Source organism: Bos grunniens, chromosome 10 (genome assembly GCF_055505025.1).
Source record: "Bos grunniens cultivar Pamir isolate PY7600 chromosome 10, Bosgru_T2T1.0, whole genome shotgun sequence".
Lineage (NCBI taxonomy): Eukaryota > Metazoa > Chordata > Mammalia > Artiodactyla > Bovidae > Bos > Bos grunniens.
The window spans coordinates 53,341,975-53,355,256 of record NC_141174.1 but is presented as its reverse complement, the minus strand read 5'-3'; the positions used below and the strand labels follow the sequence as shown (position 1 = coordinate 53,355,256).

Below are 13,282 nucleotides of genomic sequence, written 5' to 3'. Positions count from 1 at the left end.
TGCTTTTTCTGAGTTGAAACAGAATTGGCAAAGAATTCATTAACTTTAACCAGGGTGAGTAATCATGCCTGGACCTCCATGGTAAAAGTTCTTGAAAAATGTTATTCTTGTTAAAAAAAAAATAGCAGAATGGCTTGATGGTGGTGTTTCCCCCTCAACCCACTTCCCTTCCTTACTGGGAGATTATAGCCAAATGGGCCTGGGGTGAAGGATGAACCTGAAGGAAATATTCCAAGTCTCAGGCAGTGACGAACAGAATCTCTGAGTTGCTTTGCTGGCTGCTGCTGCTCACCTTAGTGCCTATCTTTTCCCTTCAGACTTCAGTAGTTTTTGTTTTTTTTTCCCCCCAGTGTCCTCCTTTGAAAAAGATTGATGTGGCTGGCAATGGAGAGGGGATTAACATGAATAACAAATTATTCTTACACGTTTGAAGTTATAGGCCTATTATACTTGCCCTTTAGGGAAACACTGGGCTTTACTGAGCTATTGTTATTCTCAACAAATTTCAGTAATTATTAGTACTAGAAGTTGGGTTGCTTGGTTTCAACTCAGCTTCTACAAAGTGTACCTTTTAGGAGGCTGTTCTGCCTATGTGATTCACAGTGAAGGAGGCTGCCTGGGGTAGGACAGTATTTCCCTTCCCTAAGATTTGCAACTAAGTTTTAAACTAAATCGTTTTCATCACGGGCCTCAGGGGTGACAAAGAAGGGTAGGTAGAGGGAATCTAGACAAACTGCATTTGTTCAGGACAAGGTGGAAGAGAGAGTGTGTGGGCCACAGAGAGGAATGCATGGTAAGTCGCTTCAGTCATGTTCAACACTGTGTGACCCCATGGACTGTAGCCCGCCAGGCTCCTCTGTCCGTGGGGATTCCTCTAGGCAAGACTACTGTGGTGGGTTGCTGTGCCCTCCTCCAGGGGATCTTCCTGTCCCAGGGTTCGAACTTACGTCTCTTATGTCTCTTACTTTGGCAGGCAGGTTCTTTACCACTAGCGCCACCTGAGAAGCCAAGAGGAACAGCTTGTTATGAAAACTCAGGATACTGGTTGGAAAACAGAAAAGAAATAGAAACAGCAGGTTCAAATCTCTGATCTAGACCAAATCTATTGTGTGATTGTGGTAACTACCTAACTCCTTAAAACCACTGTGTGCTCATCTGTAATATGGGTCTGGTAAAATACTAGTTTCAGGCAATTTGGAGAAGTACATACAATAATGACAAATGTTTACTGTGTTCATGCTCTTTACAACTGTTGTTTCTAGTGCTGCTGATACTAGCTTGCCTGTGTCTTGTATCTGAAGTTCTGGTGATAATCTTGAAAAAGAGGGCCCTCCCAAGAGCTGTGTAAAGTATCTGCATGGAAGAATAGGAGTCATATCAATATAATACATTACATTAAACATTTATCTATGCATCCGTATTCAAACCCCAGCATTGCCAGTGACTAGCTGTGTCATTCGCAGAAAGTTACTTGCTGTTTCCATGGCTCCATTTCTTTGTCTGTAAACCAGCAGTACTGATTTCACTAGGTTGTAATGAGAATTAGATAAGATGAAGCATGGTACCACACTTAGATGAGTACTCTGAAGTTGACATAACAGGTCCCCAAACCTCCCAGGCAGTTCTGTGCCTTTTATGATGATAGGATGAGAACACGTATGACTCTTCACTTCTTAGGGGGTGCTCCTGTTCCACTCCCCAGAGGCAGGTCCACCTGCTCCACAGGGGTACCATCCTGGCACTTATGGAGTGGTTGTGTTAGTCCATTTCTGGGTGGAGGCTGCTGTGGCATTGATGCCTACGAGCAATGTCTCTACTCCGGACTGTGCTTTTTCCTTCAGGACAGTGACCATCTACTGCCTGAGTTACAACAACATTCCAGATTTTGCCATTAACAAGAAACTCTAAATCCCCAAATCCCAGACAGTCATGTCTCCTTCTGTGGAAAAAAAAAAAGGCAAGATTTGCTTCCACACCCCATCACCATATGTAACCATCCCGTCTGGGTGAAATTTCTGATGGAAGGGAAGTAGATGAATGAAAACTTGGTGGAATTAAGATCAGATGTTTCTTTCAATATAAGGGTGATGACCACCACACAACACCCTGATTGAGAGTGACACGGAAGGCAGCAAGTGATCTAAGGCAGTTATAATTCTGTACCAGGAAGAAAAGGTGCATCTTATGTTTTACACATCTTGTGTTTTATACAAACCTTGGTTTGAAAACCTGGATTTCCAAAGAGAATACCATTGTCACAAGAAAAACTGGGGCATACTGAGATTGAGTTTGTTTGCACAGAAATCAATTCAAATCAGGCAGTATTCAATCTAGCCGATATAAAGGAGCTCTAAGGAATTGTACAAAATCAAAGACTCTTATAGCCAGATGGAATGGGAACAAAGAAATTATATTAGACAAAAAAGTGTGTTGGTTATTGCAAAGTCATTTTACTTCAGAGAATGGCAGGGGTCTATATGTCAGATTACCTAACTAGTGCTGATCATGTGATTCCTGACCTAAGATTTCATTTCTGAGAGAGTTGAAACTGCTTGGTTTGGTGACAGAGGGCTTGGCATATGATTCCATTTGGGGCTTGTTATTTTTTTGAAAAATTCCCCCCTTTGGATCAGACTCTCGGTGTAACTGAGAGATGTGAACAAGATTTAAGGTATTAGCACTACACCCAGCTACTGCTCTGAGGTTTTCCCAGTTTCTGCTGATCCTCTCTGTGGTATCCACAGGTCACCATGTTGGGTTCATATTCTTTAACTCCTCTCTTCTTTCCTTTTCTTACACTCTAATCTTAGGGAGTCTAGTCATTTGCTTGGTGGTTAGTGGCTGTGAGTATGCATTTAAAGCTTTTAAGAGAATACAGCGTACCAGGCAGACTACCATGATTATTATAAGCAGGATAATTCCTACTGTCTGGAGTGTACTTTGGAGCCGTAGTCCGCACGACTGAAATCATTGAGAATCAAATGAAAGAAGGACCCCATTTCAGGAGTCACTTAAGCCAACTGGATTGTTCAGTGATCTTACGTAACTGAGTCTCAGCTTCCCTGGAAGTGTCAATCCAAGTACAATAAGTGGTGTTGGCCACAGCACAAACACCTCTTTGCTTGGCTAAAAGACGATCTAGGGCTATGCTATTATCAGGAACAATGGCCAGAGAATCGATGGATCATTTGGGGGCAGGTATTGCTTTAGCAACAGGTTATATAGTATTTTCCAGAGTTAAGGAGAGATTCCTGATCACAGCTTCATTTGCACTTACTCTTAGCCAGGGCAGTAAGCATCTGGCACAGGAAGCTAATTTTGAATCATGAATGCCTCTTGGTAATTACCATTTGTTCTCTGGCCTAGGACTGGAAAGGTCATAGCCACAGAGGTCAGTAAAACTTAAGGGTCGGTGGACTGCACAGGTGGTTTTATTCTAGTCATCCTTGCCTATGCGCCTTTTTCGTATAGAGCCTAGATGGACGTTTCCTTGGGTTTCTGCTTGTTAATCAGTGGCAGGGAAATGGACTACCCTGGATAAAAAGTCTGACACAATAGAGAGGGGGCTCAATTTGTTCCAGAGAAACTGAGACATCGGAAAACAGGGAAAACTTTGTGGTGCACCAAAGTAAAGTAGGAGAAGGCAATGGCACCCCACTCCAGTACTCTTGCCTGGAAAATCCCATGGACGGAGGAGCCTGGTGGGCTGTATAGTCCATGGGGTCGCTAAGAGTCGGACACGACTGAGCGACTTCACTTTCACTTTTCACTTTCATGCATTGGAGAAGGAAATGGCAACCCACTCCAGTGTTCTTGCCTGGAGAATCCCAGGGACAGGGGAGCCTGGTGGGCTGCTGTCTATGGGGTCACACAGAGTCAGACATGACTGAAGCGACTTAGCAGCAAACTAAAGTATCCCCAGCATTGTGGCAGATCCAGCAATCATTTGAAGGTTGGATTACTCCTCCTTGCTATGGCCTGATATATGTAAACAACAGGCTTCCCTGGTGGTGCAGCGGTAAAGAATCTGCCTGCCAGTGCAGGTTCAATCCCTGGGTTGGGAAGCTCTCCTGGAGTAGGAAATCTGCTCCAGTATTCTTGCCTGGAAAATCCCAGGGACAGAGCCTGGCAGGCTAGACCAGGCTTTAATCAAGAGCAGACCAATAATCTGATAAAGCTTTGTGTTAACAGAAAACAAAATTATAATTTGGTACCAGTGTATATTTGATATTAAAATGTATTATTTAAAAACAAATCCATTCTAATTTTAGCTTGACTGCACATAAAATTCCTTTCCCAAGGTTCTTTTTCTACAAACCTTCCACAACATTTTTATATGTATTCGGATTTCACCTTATGTCTTTTTCTTCTTTCTCATTCTGGAACAAGGAATCTTCTAACTTTCCTCACCAACTTGTCTTGTATGTTGTTTCCTTTCACCCTTATTATTTCTAGTAAGTTTTAATTGCATATATTGATTAGAATTGTTAACCCTTAGAATTCTTTGTTCTTAATGAAAAATATGAAATAAGCAATTGTGGATTATCTGTTAAATTAGAATTCTATAGATTGGCAAATTTATAAATATATAATTTCTAGAAGCATATTCTTCCTAGTAGTAAATTTTCCACTGTAGCCCAAAACATGTTTACTAATAGACCCAAATGTCTTTGATTCCTCTATAAAAAGAAAGTGAAAATAAATAAACCTGTGTTCAGTAATTGATGTTTCAGTATTTTATCTTATTTGAAAATGATCTAGATATTGAGTGAATATCTGTAATTTTACTTGCCTCAATATAACTTTGAAGTTTCAAGTTCTCAGAAAAGTTTTGGAAAGTATTTTCAAGTAGACATGCTATGAAACATAATTTTTTTTTAATTGGAAGATAATTGCTTTACAATGTTGTGGTGGCCTCTGCCGTACATTAATGTGTATCAGTCATAATTATCTGTATCCCCTCCCTCTTGAGACTCCTTTCTACCCCCATCCCAGCCCTCTAGGTCCTCGCAGAGCTCTAGGATGGGCTGCTTGTGTTATATGGCAGTTTCCCACTAGTTATCTATTTTACACATGATGCTGTGTATATGTCTTGCTACTTTCTCAATTCCTCCTGCCCTGTCCTTCCACTGCTGTGTCTACCAGACTATTCTCTCTGTCTGCATTTCTTCTCTGTAAATAGGTTCATCAGTACTAGTTTTTCTAGATTCCATATATGTGCATTAATGTATGATAGTTGTTCTTCTCTTTCTGATTTCCTTCACTCTGTATAACAGGCTCTAGGTTCATCCACCTCACTACAACGGACTCTAATCCATTCCTTCTTATGGCTAATACTCCATTGTATATATGTACCACAACTTCTTAATCCATTCATCTGTCAACATAACTGTTACTTAAAAGTTGATTTGTAAACTTTTCTCTTATATCTGTTTAATTTACTTGTTCTTAATAAGTATGCTTAGATTCAGTTCAGTTCAGTCACTCAGTTATGTCCAACTCTTTGCGACCCCATGAATCACAGCACGCCAGGCCTCCCTTTCCATCACCATCTCCCGGAGTTCACTCAAACTCATGTCCATCAAGTCAGTGATGCCATCCAACCATCTCATCCTCTGTCATCCCCTTCTCCTCCTGCCCCCAATCCCTCCCAGCATCAGAGTCTTTTCCAGTGAGTCAACTCTTCACATGAGGTGGCCAAAGTATTGCAAAAAAGCAAAATGGCTGTCTGGGGAGGCCTTACAAATAGCTGTGAAAAGAAGAGAAGCGAAAAGCAAAGGAGAAAAGGAAAGATATAAGCATCTAAATGCAGAGTTCCAAAGAATAGCAAGGAGAGATAAGAAAGCCTTCCTCAGTGATCAATGCAAAGAAATAGAGGAAAACAACAGAATGCTTAGATTACTCATGAATATTTCATGACTTTAAACAGCTAACCATCATCTTAAGTTATTTTTCTTATTGACAGATTCTGTAATAGAGATAGCATAAGCTGTTTTGACCTTTAGTAAGGAAGAATTGATAGTTTTGAACTGTGGTGTTAGAGAAGATTCTTGAGAGTTCCTTGGACTGCAAGGAGATCCCACCAGTCCATCCTAAAGGAGATCAGTCCTGGGTGTTCATTGGAAGGACTGATGTTGAAGCTGAAATTCCAATACTTTGGCCACCTGATGCAAAGAACTGACTCATTTGAAAAGACCCTGATGCTGGGAAAGATTGAGGGCAGGAGGAGTAAGGGATGACAGAGGGCGAGATGGTTGGATGGCATCACCGACTCAATGGACATGAGTTTGGGTAGGCTCCAGGAGTTGGTGATGGACAGGGAGGACTGGCATGCTGCAGTTCATGAGGTCACAAAGAGTTGGACATGTTTGAGTGACTGAACTGAACTGAAGGAATAAAAGTATTATATTTAATGCTGGTATCTCTGTGCTGTGTCTTTTTAAATTAAACCAACAAACCTAAACTAGCTTTTATTTACTGATTATCCTAGAGCATGGGCTTCCCACGTGGTTCAGTGGTAAAGAATCCACCTGCCAATGCAGGAGACACAGGTTTAATCTCTGGGTCAGGAGGATACTCTGGAGGAGGAAATGGCAACCCTGTCCGGCATTCTTCCTAGAAGATCCCATGAACAGAGGAGCCTGGCCAGCTACTGTCCATAGGGTCGCAGAGTTGGACACGACTAAGCATGCATGCACACATGCATCCTAGATCATGTGACCTTGAAAAACATTTGGATTAGTTTCTATATTTCTGAAGTGTTTTTTATTTACACAAACACTTATTTATCTTTAAGTCAATTAAGCAGAGCTGTTTACGAATCAATTTTGGTGATACTGTTGGAGGTGAAAAAATCATATTTTTAACATATACAGACATATATAAACATACAAGCAGATGTAAAGAGATTTTATAGCTTTTTAAAAATTTTTAATTCAATTTTTAATTAGAGGATAATTACTTTACATTATTGTGATTATTTCTGCCATACATCACCATGAATCAGCCATAGGTATACATATGTCCCCCCCGCCTTAAACCTCCCTCCTGCCTCTCTTCCCATCCCACTCCTCTAGGTTGTCACAGAACTGGCTTTGAGTTTTCTGTGTCCTGGGGCAAATTCCCACTGACTATCTACTTTACATATGGTAATGTATATGTTTTAGTGCTATTCTCTCAAATCATCCCGCCTGCTCTCTCCCTGAGTATGTCCAAAAGTCTGTTCTCTATGTTTGCATCTCCATCGCTGCCCTGTAGATAGGTTCTTCAGTACCCTCTTTCTAGATTCCAGGTATATACATTAATATACGGTATTTGTCTTTCTCTTTCTGACTTACTTCACTTTGTGTAATAGGCTCTAGGTTCATCCACCTCATTAGAACCAACTCAAAGGCATTCCTTTCTATAGCTGAGTAGTATTCAGTTGTGTATATGTACCCCAACTTCTGTATCTATTCATCTTTCAATGGATATCTAAGTTGCTTCCAGTCCTAGCTATTAATTTTAGCCACAAAAAGGTATGATTACTGCAAACTCAATAGGTTATAAAAGAACATATGTGCATGCTTGGTCGTGTCTGACTCTTTGCAACCCTATGGACTGAAGCCAGCCAGGCTCCTCTGTCCATGGGACTTTCCAGGCAAGAATACTGGAGTGGGTTACCATTTCCTCCTCCAGGGGATCTTCCCTACCCAGAGGTTGAACCCATGTCTCCTGCATTGGCAGGTGGATTCTTTACCACTGAGCCACCTGGGAAACCTACAAAAGAACATTTGCATCCAAAGTTGTATGATATGTTAAGGTTATCTGCTTGGATGGTGTAAACTTTTTACTAATATTTGTAGAAGAAATTTTAAGGCCAAGTTTTCAAAATAGCCTTTTCCTTTTCTTTTTCTCTTTCTGATATGAATTACCTTGATTCTTGAAGAATACCAGGGAGAACATTTATATCTTAAAATGCATAGAGGAAGAATGCAAGTTCCACCAAGAGGGACTTTTGTTTCCTAAGCACAGGTATTTTATAATATCTGCAAGCCTTTTGACATGATAGTAGAGGATCTGAGATTGGTAAAAAGGATAGGTGGGCTTTGAGTTGTTTCTAGCATCGCATTTCTATTCTTGAAAAGATGTGTAGGACAATACAGTTGTATTTAATTCCTCAGAAAAAAACTGGATTGCAACCTGAATGATATCAAGATTCCAACCTGTTTGTCCAACTACATCATCTTCAATTTGCTTCTTTATATCAGACAGAAGATCTTCAGCTAAGAAGGAAATCAAAAGAGCCCTATGTTCTAGATTTAGAGCTGTGTTTCTTTGAAATGTTTTGGTAGATCCTCCCACCAAAAGGCTTCAGAATGTTTTTATTTCCCTCTGGGTACATAACTTCACTTTAGGTTAAGGGAGAAGGTCTAAAAAAAGTTCCTTTCAGGCTCTGAATATCAGCCACCAATTTGGCTAACTTTTGACCATAGGGCTACGTTTAAAAAATCCTTTTGATTATCTTTGTCAGATTTGAACCAAGACAAATAGTAAGTACTCCTGGAAGTATAGAACAGCTTCATGAACATGAGAGGTATCCTCAAATAGGGTGCAAAACATACTTATTCAAGAGCGATAGCCATTCCTAAAGATAACCAAAAAAAAAAAGAAGAAGAAAAATTTAGTAAATCCTCTGAGAGCTGGCAACAGTTGGTAGAACCCTAGCCACAAATAGACTGCAATTCATCTTTGTGTCTGGCTGTATTTTTAGGTCCTCTCTAAGTTCTCAGACACAAAATGAGACATACAAGGGCAAAGCTATCCCAAGAAGAAAACAGACCAACAACCAATGGGTACCCAAAAGCACGGTCATGAGTCATAATTCAAAGATCTGATTCTTATATATTTTGCCTGCCAATCTGAATTTGGACAGAAAGGGACAACATAAAATTTTACCATCTTTTCTCAATCAGGCACTGCAGATAGAAATCTGGGAGAACTGAATTTGGTTTGAGTTCTCACTTTTTGCCAGCTTCTGCTGGTTTTCTCAGGAGCCCATCTGCAAATGGGGAGAGAGTGGATGTCCCTGTGAGTCTCAGCCTGGTCGCCAGATGCTGTAGAGGAGGAAAAATAATTTTTCCTCTATTCTTTACGGTCAGTGCTTGACTGAGACCCTCTAGGGCACCTCCTAAATGGATAAGTTTGGTGGTGGTTTAGTCACTAAGTCATGTCCGACTCTTGTGACCCCATGGACTATAGCCTGCCAGGCTCCTCTGTCCATGGGATTCTCTAAGCAAGAATACTGGAGTGGGTTGCCATTCTCTAGGGCACCTCCTAAATGGATAAGCTCATCTAGGTTAAAAGTTCTCCACTGTGGTCACTGTAATCTAGGATTATCTTTGATAAGATCAATCTTCCTGTTCAACCTTAAAACAGAATTTTATTCACACTGAACCTAGGCCAGCATAAAGTGAGACCAAGTCTGATCCTGGACCCCATCTGGTTTCAAGTTCAGCCCAATCTGACCCCAGATACTGTCTGGTTTAAGTCAGACTCAGTCTGACTCTAGCCAATTTATGGACCCTGAAAAAAGAAATTGTTAAATAAAGTCTGAAAGCTCATAATGTAAAAACTTTTGAACTAGGTTCTAAGAGGGACTTGCCCACACCTCCAGAGACAGAGAGAAAGCAGCGAGCTCAAGCAGCCCTCAGGTGCCTAAGCTTGGTTGTTTGCTGCTTCTGGGAATCTTGGAGGTCTCCTCAGTTTCCTCTTCTAAAGATAAACTGAGGTGTTTTAAGCACTTTGAGTTGATTTGAACAAAAATTGATTAGAATCAGGCAGCATTCAGTCTAGCAGATAGAAAGGCACTTTGAGGAGTGAGGAGCTGTATAAAATGACAGTCTTCTATAGGCAGAGTGGAGCAGGAACGAGGAAGTTACACTAGGGGAAAAGTGGGTTGTTTATTGCAAGGTTACTTTCCTTTAGGGGATAGTGGGTGTCTATCAGACCGATTACCTAACTATTCCTTGTCAGGCAATTCTGGATTGGCTGGTTTAAGATTCTGTTTCAGGGAGGGCCAAAATTGTAATAAAGTTAGTTCTTGGTTTGATGACATGGGTTTAGCCTAAGTGACTCCATTTCAGGGCCTTTTGTCTTGTTTTTTAAACTACCAATAACCAGTAGCTTAAATACAACAGTTTAATATTTTCAAGGTCTTTTACATCTAATTGGTCATTTTCATTTTGGAGATAAGGAAATAGAATTTACTATAAACAGCCTGCTTGTTGATCTCTTATTTCCTGGGATATTTAAAATATTATTCTGCTAACAACATCCTACTTTCTTCTACTTATTCAGCAATATATTTTTTTTTAAACAATAACTTTTTATTTTGGAGTATAACTGATTAACAATGTTGTGACAGTTTCAGGTGGACTACAAAGGGATTCAGCCATACATATACATGTATCCATTCTCCCCCCAGACTCCCCTCCCATCCAGGCTGCCACACAACATTGAGCAGTTTGCTGTGCTGTACAGTAGGACATTGTTTGTTATCCATTTTAAATGTAGCAGTGTGTACATGTTGGCCCCAAACTCCCTAACTATCCCTGCCCTTCATCATTTCCCCACTGGCAATCATGAGTTCATTTTCTAAGTCTATGAGTCTCTTTCTGTTTTGTAAGTTCATTTGTATCGTTTCTTTCTAGATTCCACATATAAGGGATGTCATATGATATTTCTCCTTCTCTGTCTGACTTACTTCACTTAGTAAGACAGTCTCTAGGTCCAACCTTGTTACTGTGAATGACATTATTTCATTCTTTTTAATGGCTGAGTAATATTCCATGGTATATCAGTTCAGTTCAGTCACTCAGTCGTGTCCGACTCTTTGCAACCCCATGAATCGCAGCACTCCAGGCCTCCCTGTCCGTCACCAACTCCCAGAGTTCACTGAGACTCACGTTCATCGAGTCAGTGACGCCATCCAGCCACCTCATCCTCTGTTGTCCCCTTCTCCTCCTGCCCCCAATCCCTCCCAGCATCAGAGTCTTTTCCAATGAGTCATCTCTTCGCATGAGGTGGCCAAAGTACTGGAGTTTCAGCTTTAGCATAATTCCTTCCAAAGAAATCCCAGGGCTGATCTCCTTCAGAATGGACTGGTTGGATCTCCTTGCAGTCCAAGGGACTCAAGAGTCTTCTCCAACACCACAGTTCAAAGGCATCAGTTCTTTGGCGCTCAGCTTTCTTCACAGTCCAACTCTAACAGCCATACATGACCACTGGAAAAACCATAGCCTTGACATTACTTTGTTGGCAAAGTAATGTCTCTGCTTTTGAATATGCTATCTAGGTTGGTCATAACTTTTCTTCCAAGGAGTAAGCGTCTTTTAATTTCATGCTGCAGTCACCATCTGCAGTGATTTTGGAGCCCCAAAAAATAGTCTGACACTGTTTCCACTGTTTCCCCATCTATTTCCCATGAAGTGATGGGACCAGATGCCATGATCTATGTACCACATATTCTTTATCCATTCCTCTGTCAATGGACATTTAGTTTGCTTGCATTTAGGCTACTATAAACAGTCCTTCAGTGAACACAGGGGTGCCTGTATCCTTTCAGACCATGTTTTTCTCCAGATATATGTCCAGGGGTAGGATTGAAGGGTCATATGATCATATACTTATGATGTAAAACTCAATATAGAAAGGAAACAAAAAATTGTGGTATATAACAATACATTTTACAATTAATAAATTTTTAGGTTTTGATGCAGAATTGTATAATGCAATGCGGTGGTATGATCCATAAGACAAATTAGAGATTAAATTTAAAATACCAAATCATAGAGTACCATAGGGAGTGTGGACTGTTAATGGGGCCCAATTTAAAATTTATACTTGAACATCTATTGTGATCTGTGAGTATGCCTCAGTGATGACATGTACGTATTACCTCATCTGATCATGAACCAAAAGTCTAAAATTTGAGACTTCAGTCGGCAGGAGGCTCAGGCCACATGGCCCCACTCTGCTTGTCACACGTGGATGCTTGGTATAAAGTGTCCCCTCGAGTTGGTTGACAGAGGTCTGGACCTGATTGACTCGAGTCCCACTCCTCCCCCTTCTCAAGTCCTTTCACCATCATTTTGGGAAGGTGGCATCCTCCTTGTGCCTTCTTTCCACTCCCCTCCTGAGAGAGAGATTGTAGCTCTCTCTACTGACGGGATCCCCAGAACAGTGCTCTTCACGTGTGATACACAGACTCTTGCTGGTCTGCAAATCTTTGAGATCAGGTAAACATATACACTGATGGAAAGCATGAGCAACTTTTATAGAAATTTGACACAACTGCAACATCAAAGTACTACTGAAACATAATTTTATCTTGAATTTAATCTTTTCTAAATTAGGCTTATCTTTTTAAGCCTTTTAATTTATTCACTCATCTATTTTTAATGTTTTTTGGCTATGCCATGCTTTATGGCATGTGAGATCTTAGTTCCCTGACCAGGAATCAAACCTGTGCCCCTGCATTGGCAGTGCAGAGTCTTAACCATGGGACTGCCAGGGAAGTCCCCAGGCTAATCTTTTTTTTTTTTTTTAAAAAAAAGCTGTCTTGCTCTTGGGATTGGATCTAGGTTGCGTTAACATGGTGAAACGCACCAAGAAGGTCAGAATCATGGGCAAATACGGGACCCGTTATGGTGCCTCCCTCGGGAAAATGGTGAAGAAAATTGAAATCAGCCAGCACGCCAAGTATACCTGCTCCTTCTGTGACAAGACCAAGATAAAGAGATGAGTTGTGGGCATTTGGCACTGTGGTTCCTGCATGAAAACAGCATGAAAACACTACCTCTGCTGTCACAGTAAAGTCTGCCATCAGAAGACTGAAGGAATTGAAGGACCAGTAGAAGCACCACCGTTTGATAATGTTGCTAGCCTATAATAAATTGGTTGATTTATGTTAAAAAAAAAAAAGCTTGTCTTTTTTATGTTTCATATTTCTTTTTTGAAGGAATTTGTTTTTATTGTTTTTGTTTTTTTTTACTGGCCTGTGGCTGACTGGAAGGAAAGAAAGTAGACTCTTTATCACAGATAACTGAATAATTTGAGGTGTGTCCACATAAAGCTTAAGTGTGGGGACTCTAGAGTTACAGGGCCTGGAGAGGTGCCCTGGTTTTCTGGATGACTGTGTGAGTGTATTATCTGCATGACTTTGGGGAGCATATCCTATTCTGCCTTGATTTCTCTATGTCTATAATGGAGGTGGTGGTAATTGTACCTACATCATTGGATT

The 13,282-nt window shown here is 40.8% G+C and overlaps 1 long non-coding RNA gene and 1 pseudogene across 2 annotated transcripts in view; both read left to right on the top strand.

Moving 5' to 3' along the window:
- The window catches only part of LOC147364545 (large ribosomal subunit protein eL43 pseudogene), a 204,834-nt pseudogene extending 191,871 nt beyond the window's left edge, over positions 1–12,963 (top strand). Inside the window, exon 4 of the transcript XR_015134648.1 lies at positions 12,597–12,963. The product of XR_015134648.1 is annotated as a large ribosomal subunit protein eL43 pseudogene (transcript). The remainder of the gene's footprint in view (positions 1–12,596) is intronic.
- The window catches only part of LOC147364543 (uncharacterized), a 227,960-nt gene that overhangs the window by 22,005 nt on the left and 192,673 nt on the right, over positions 1–13,282 (top strand). The window lies entirely within an intron of this gene.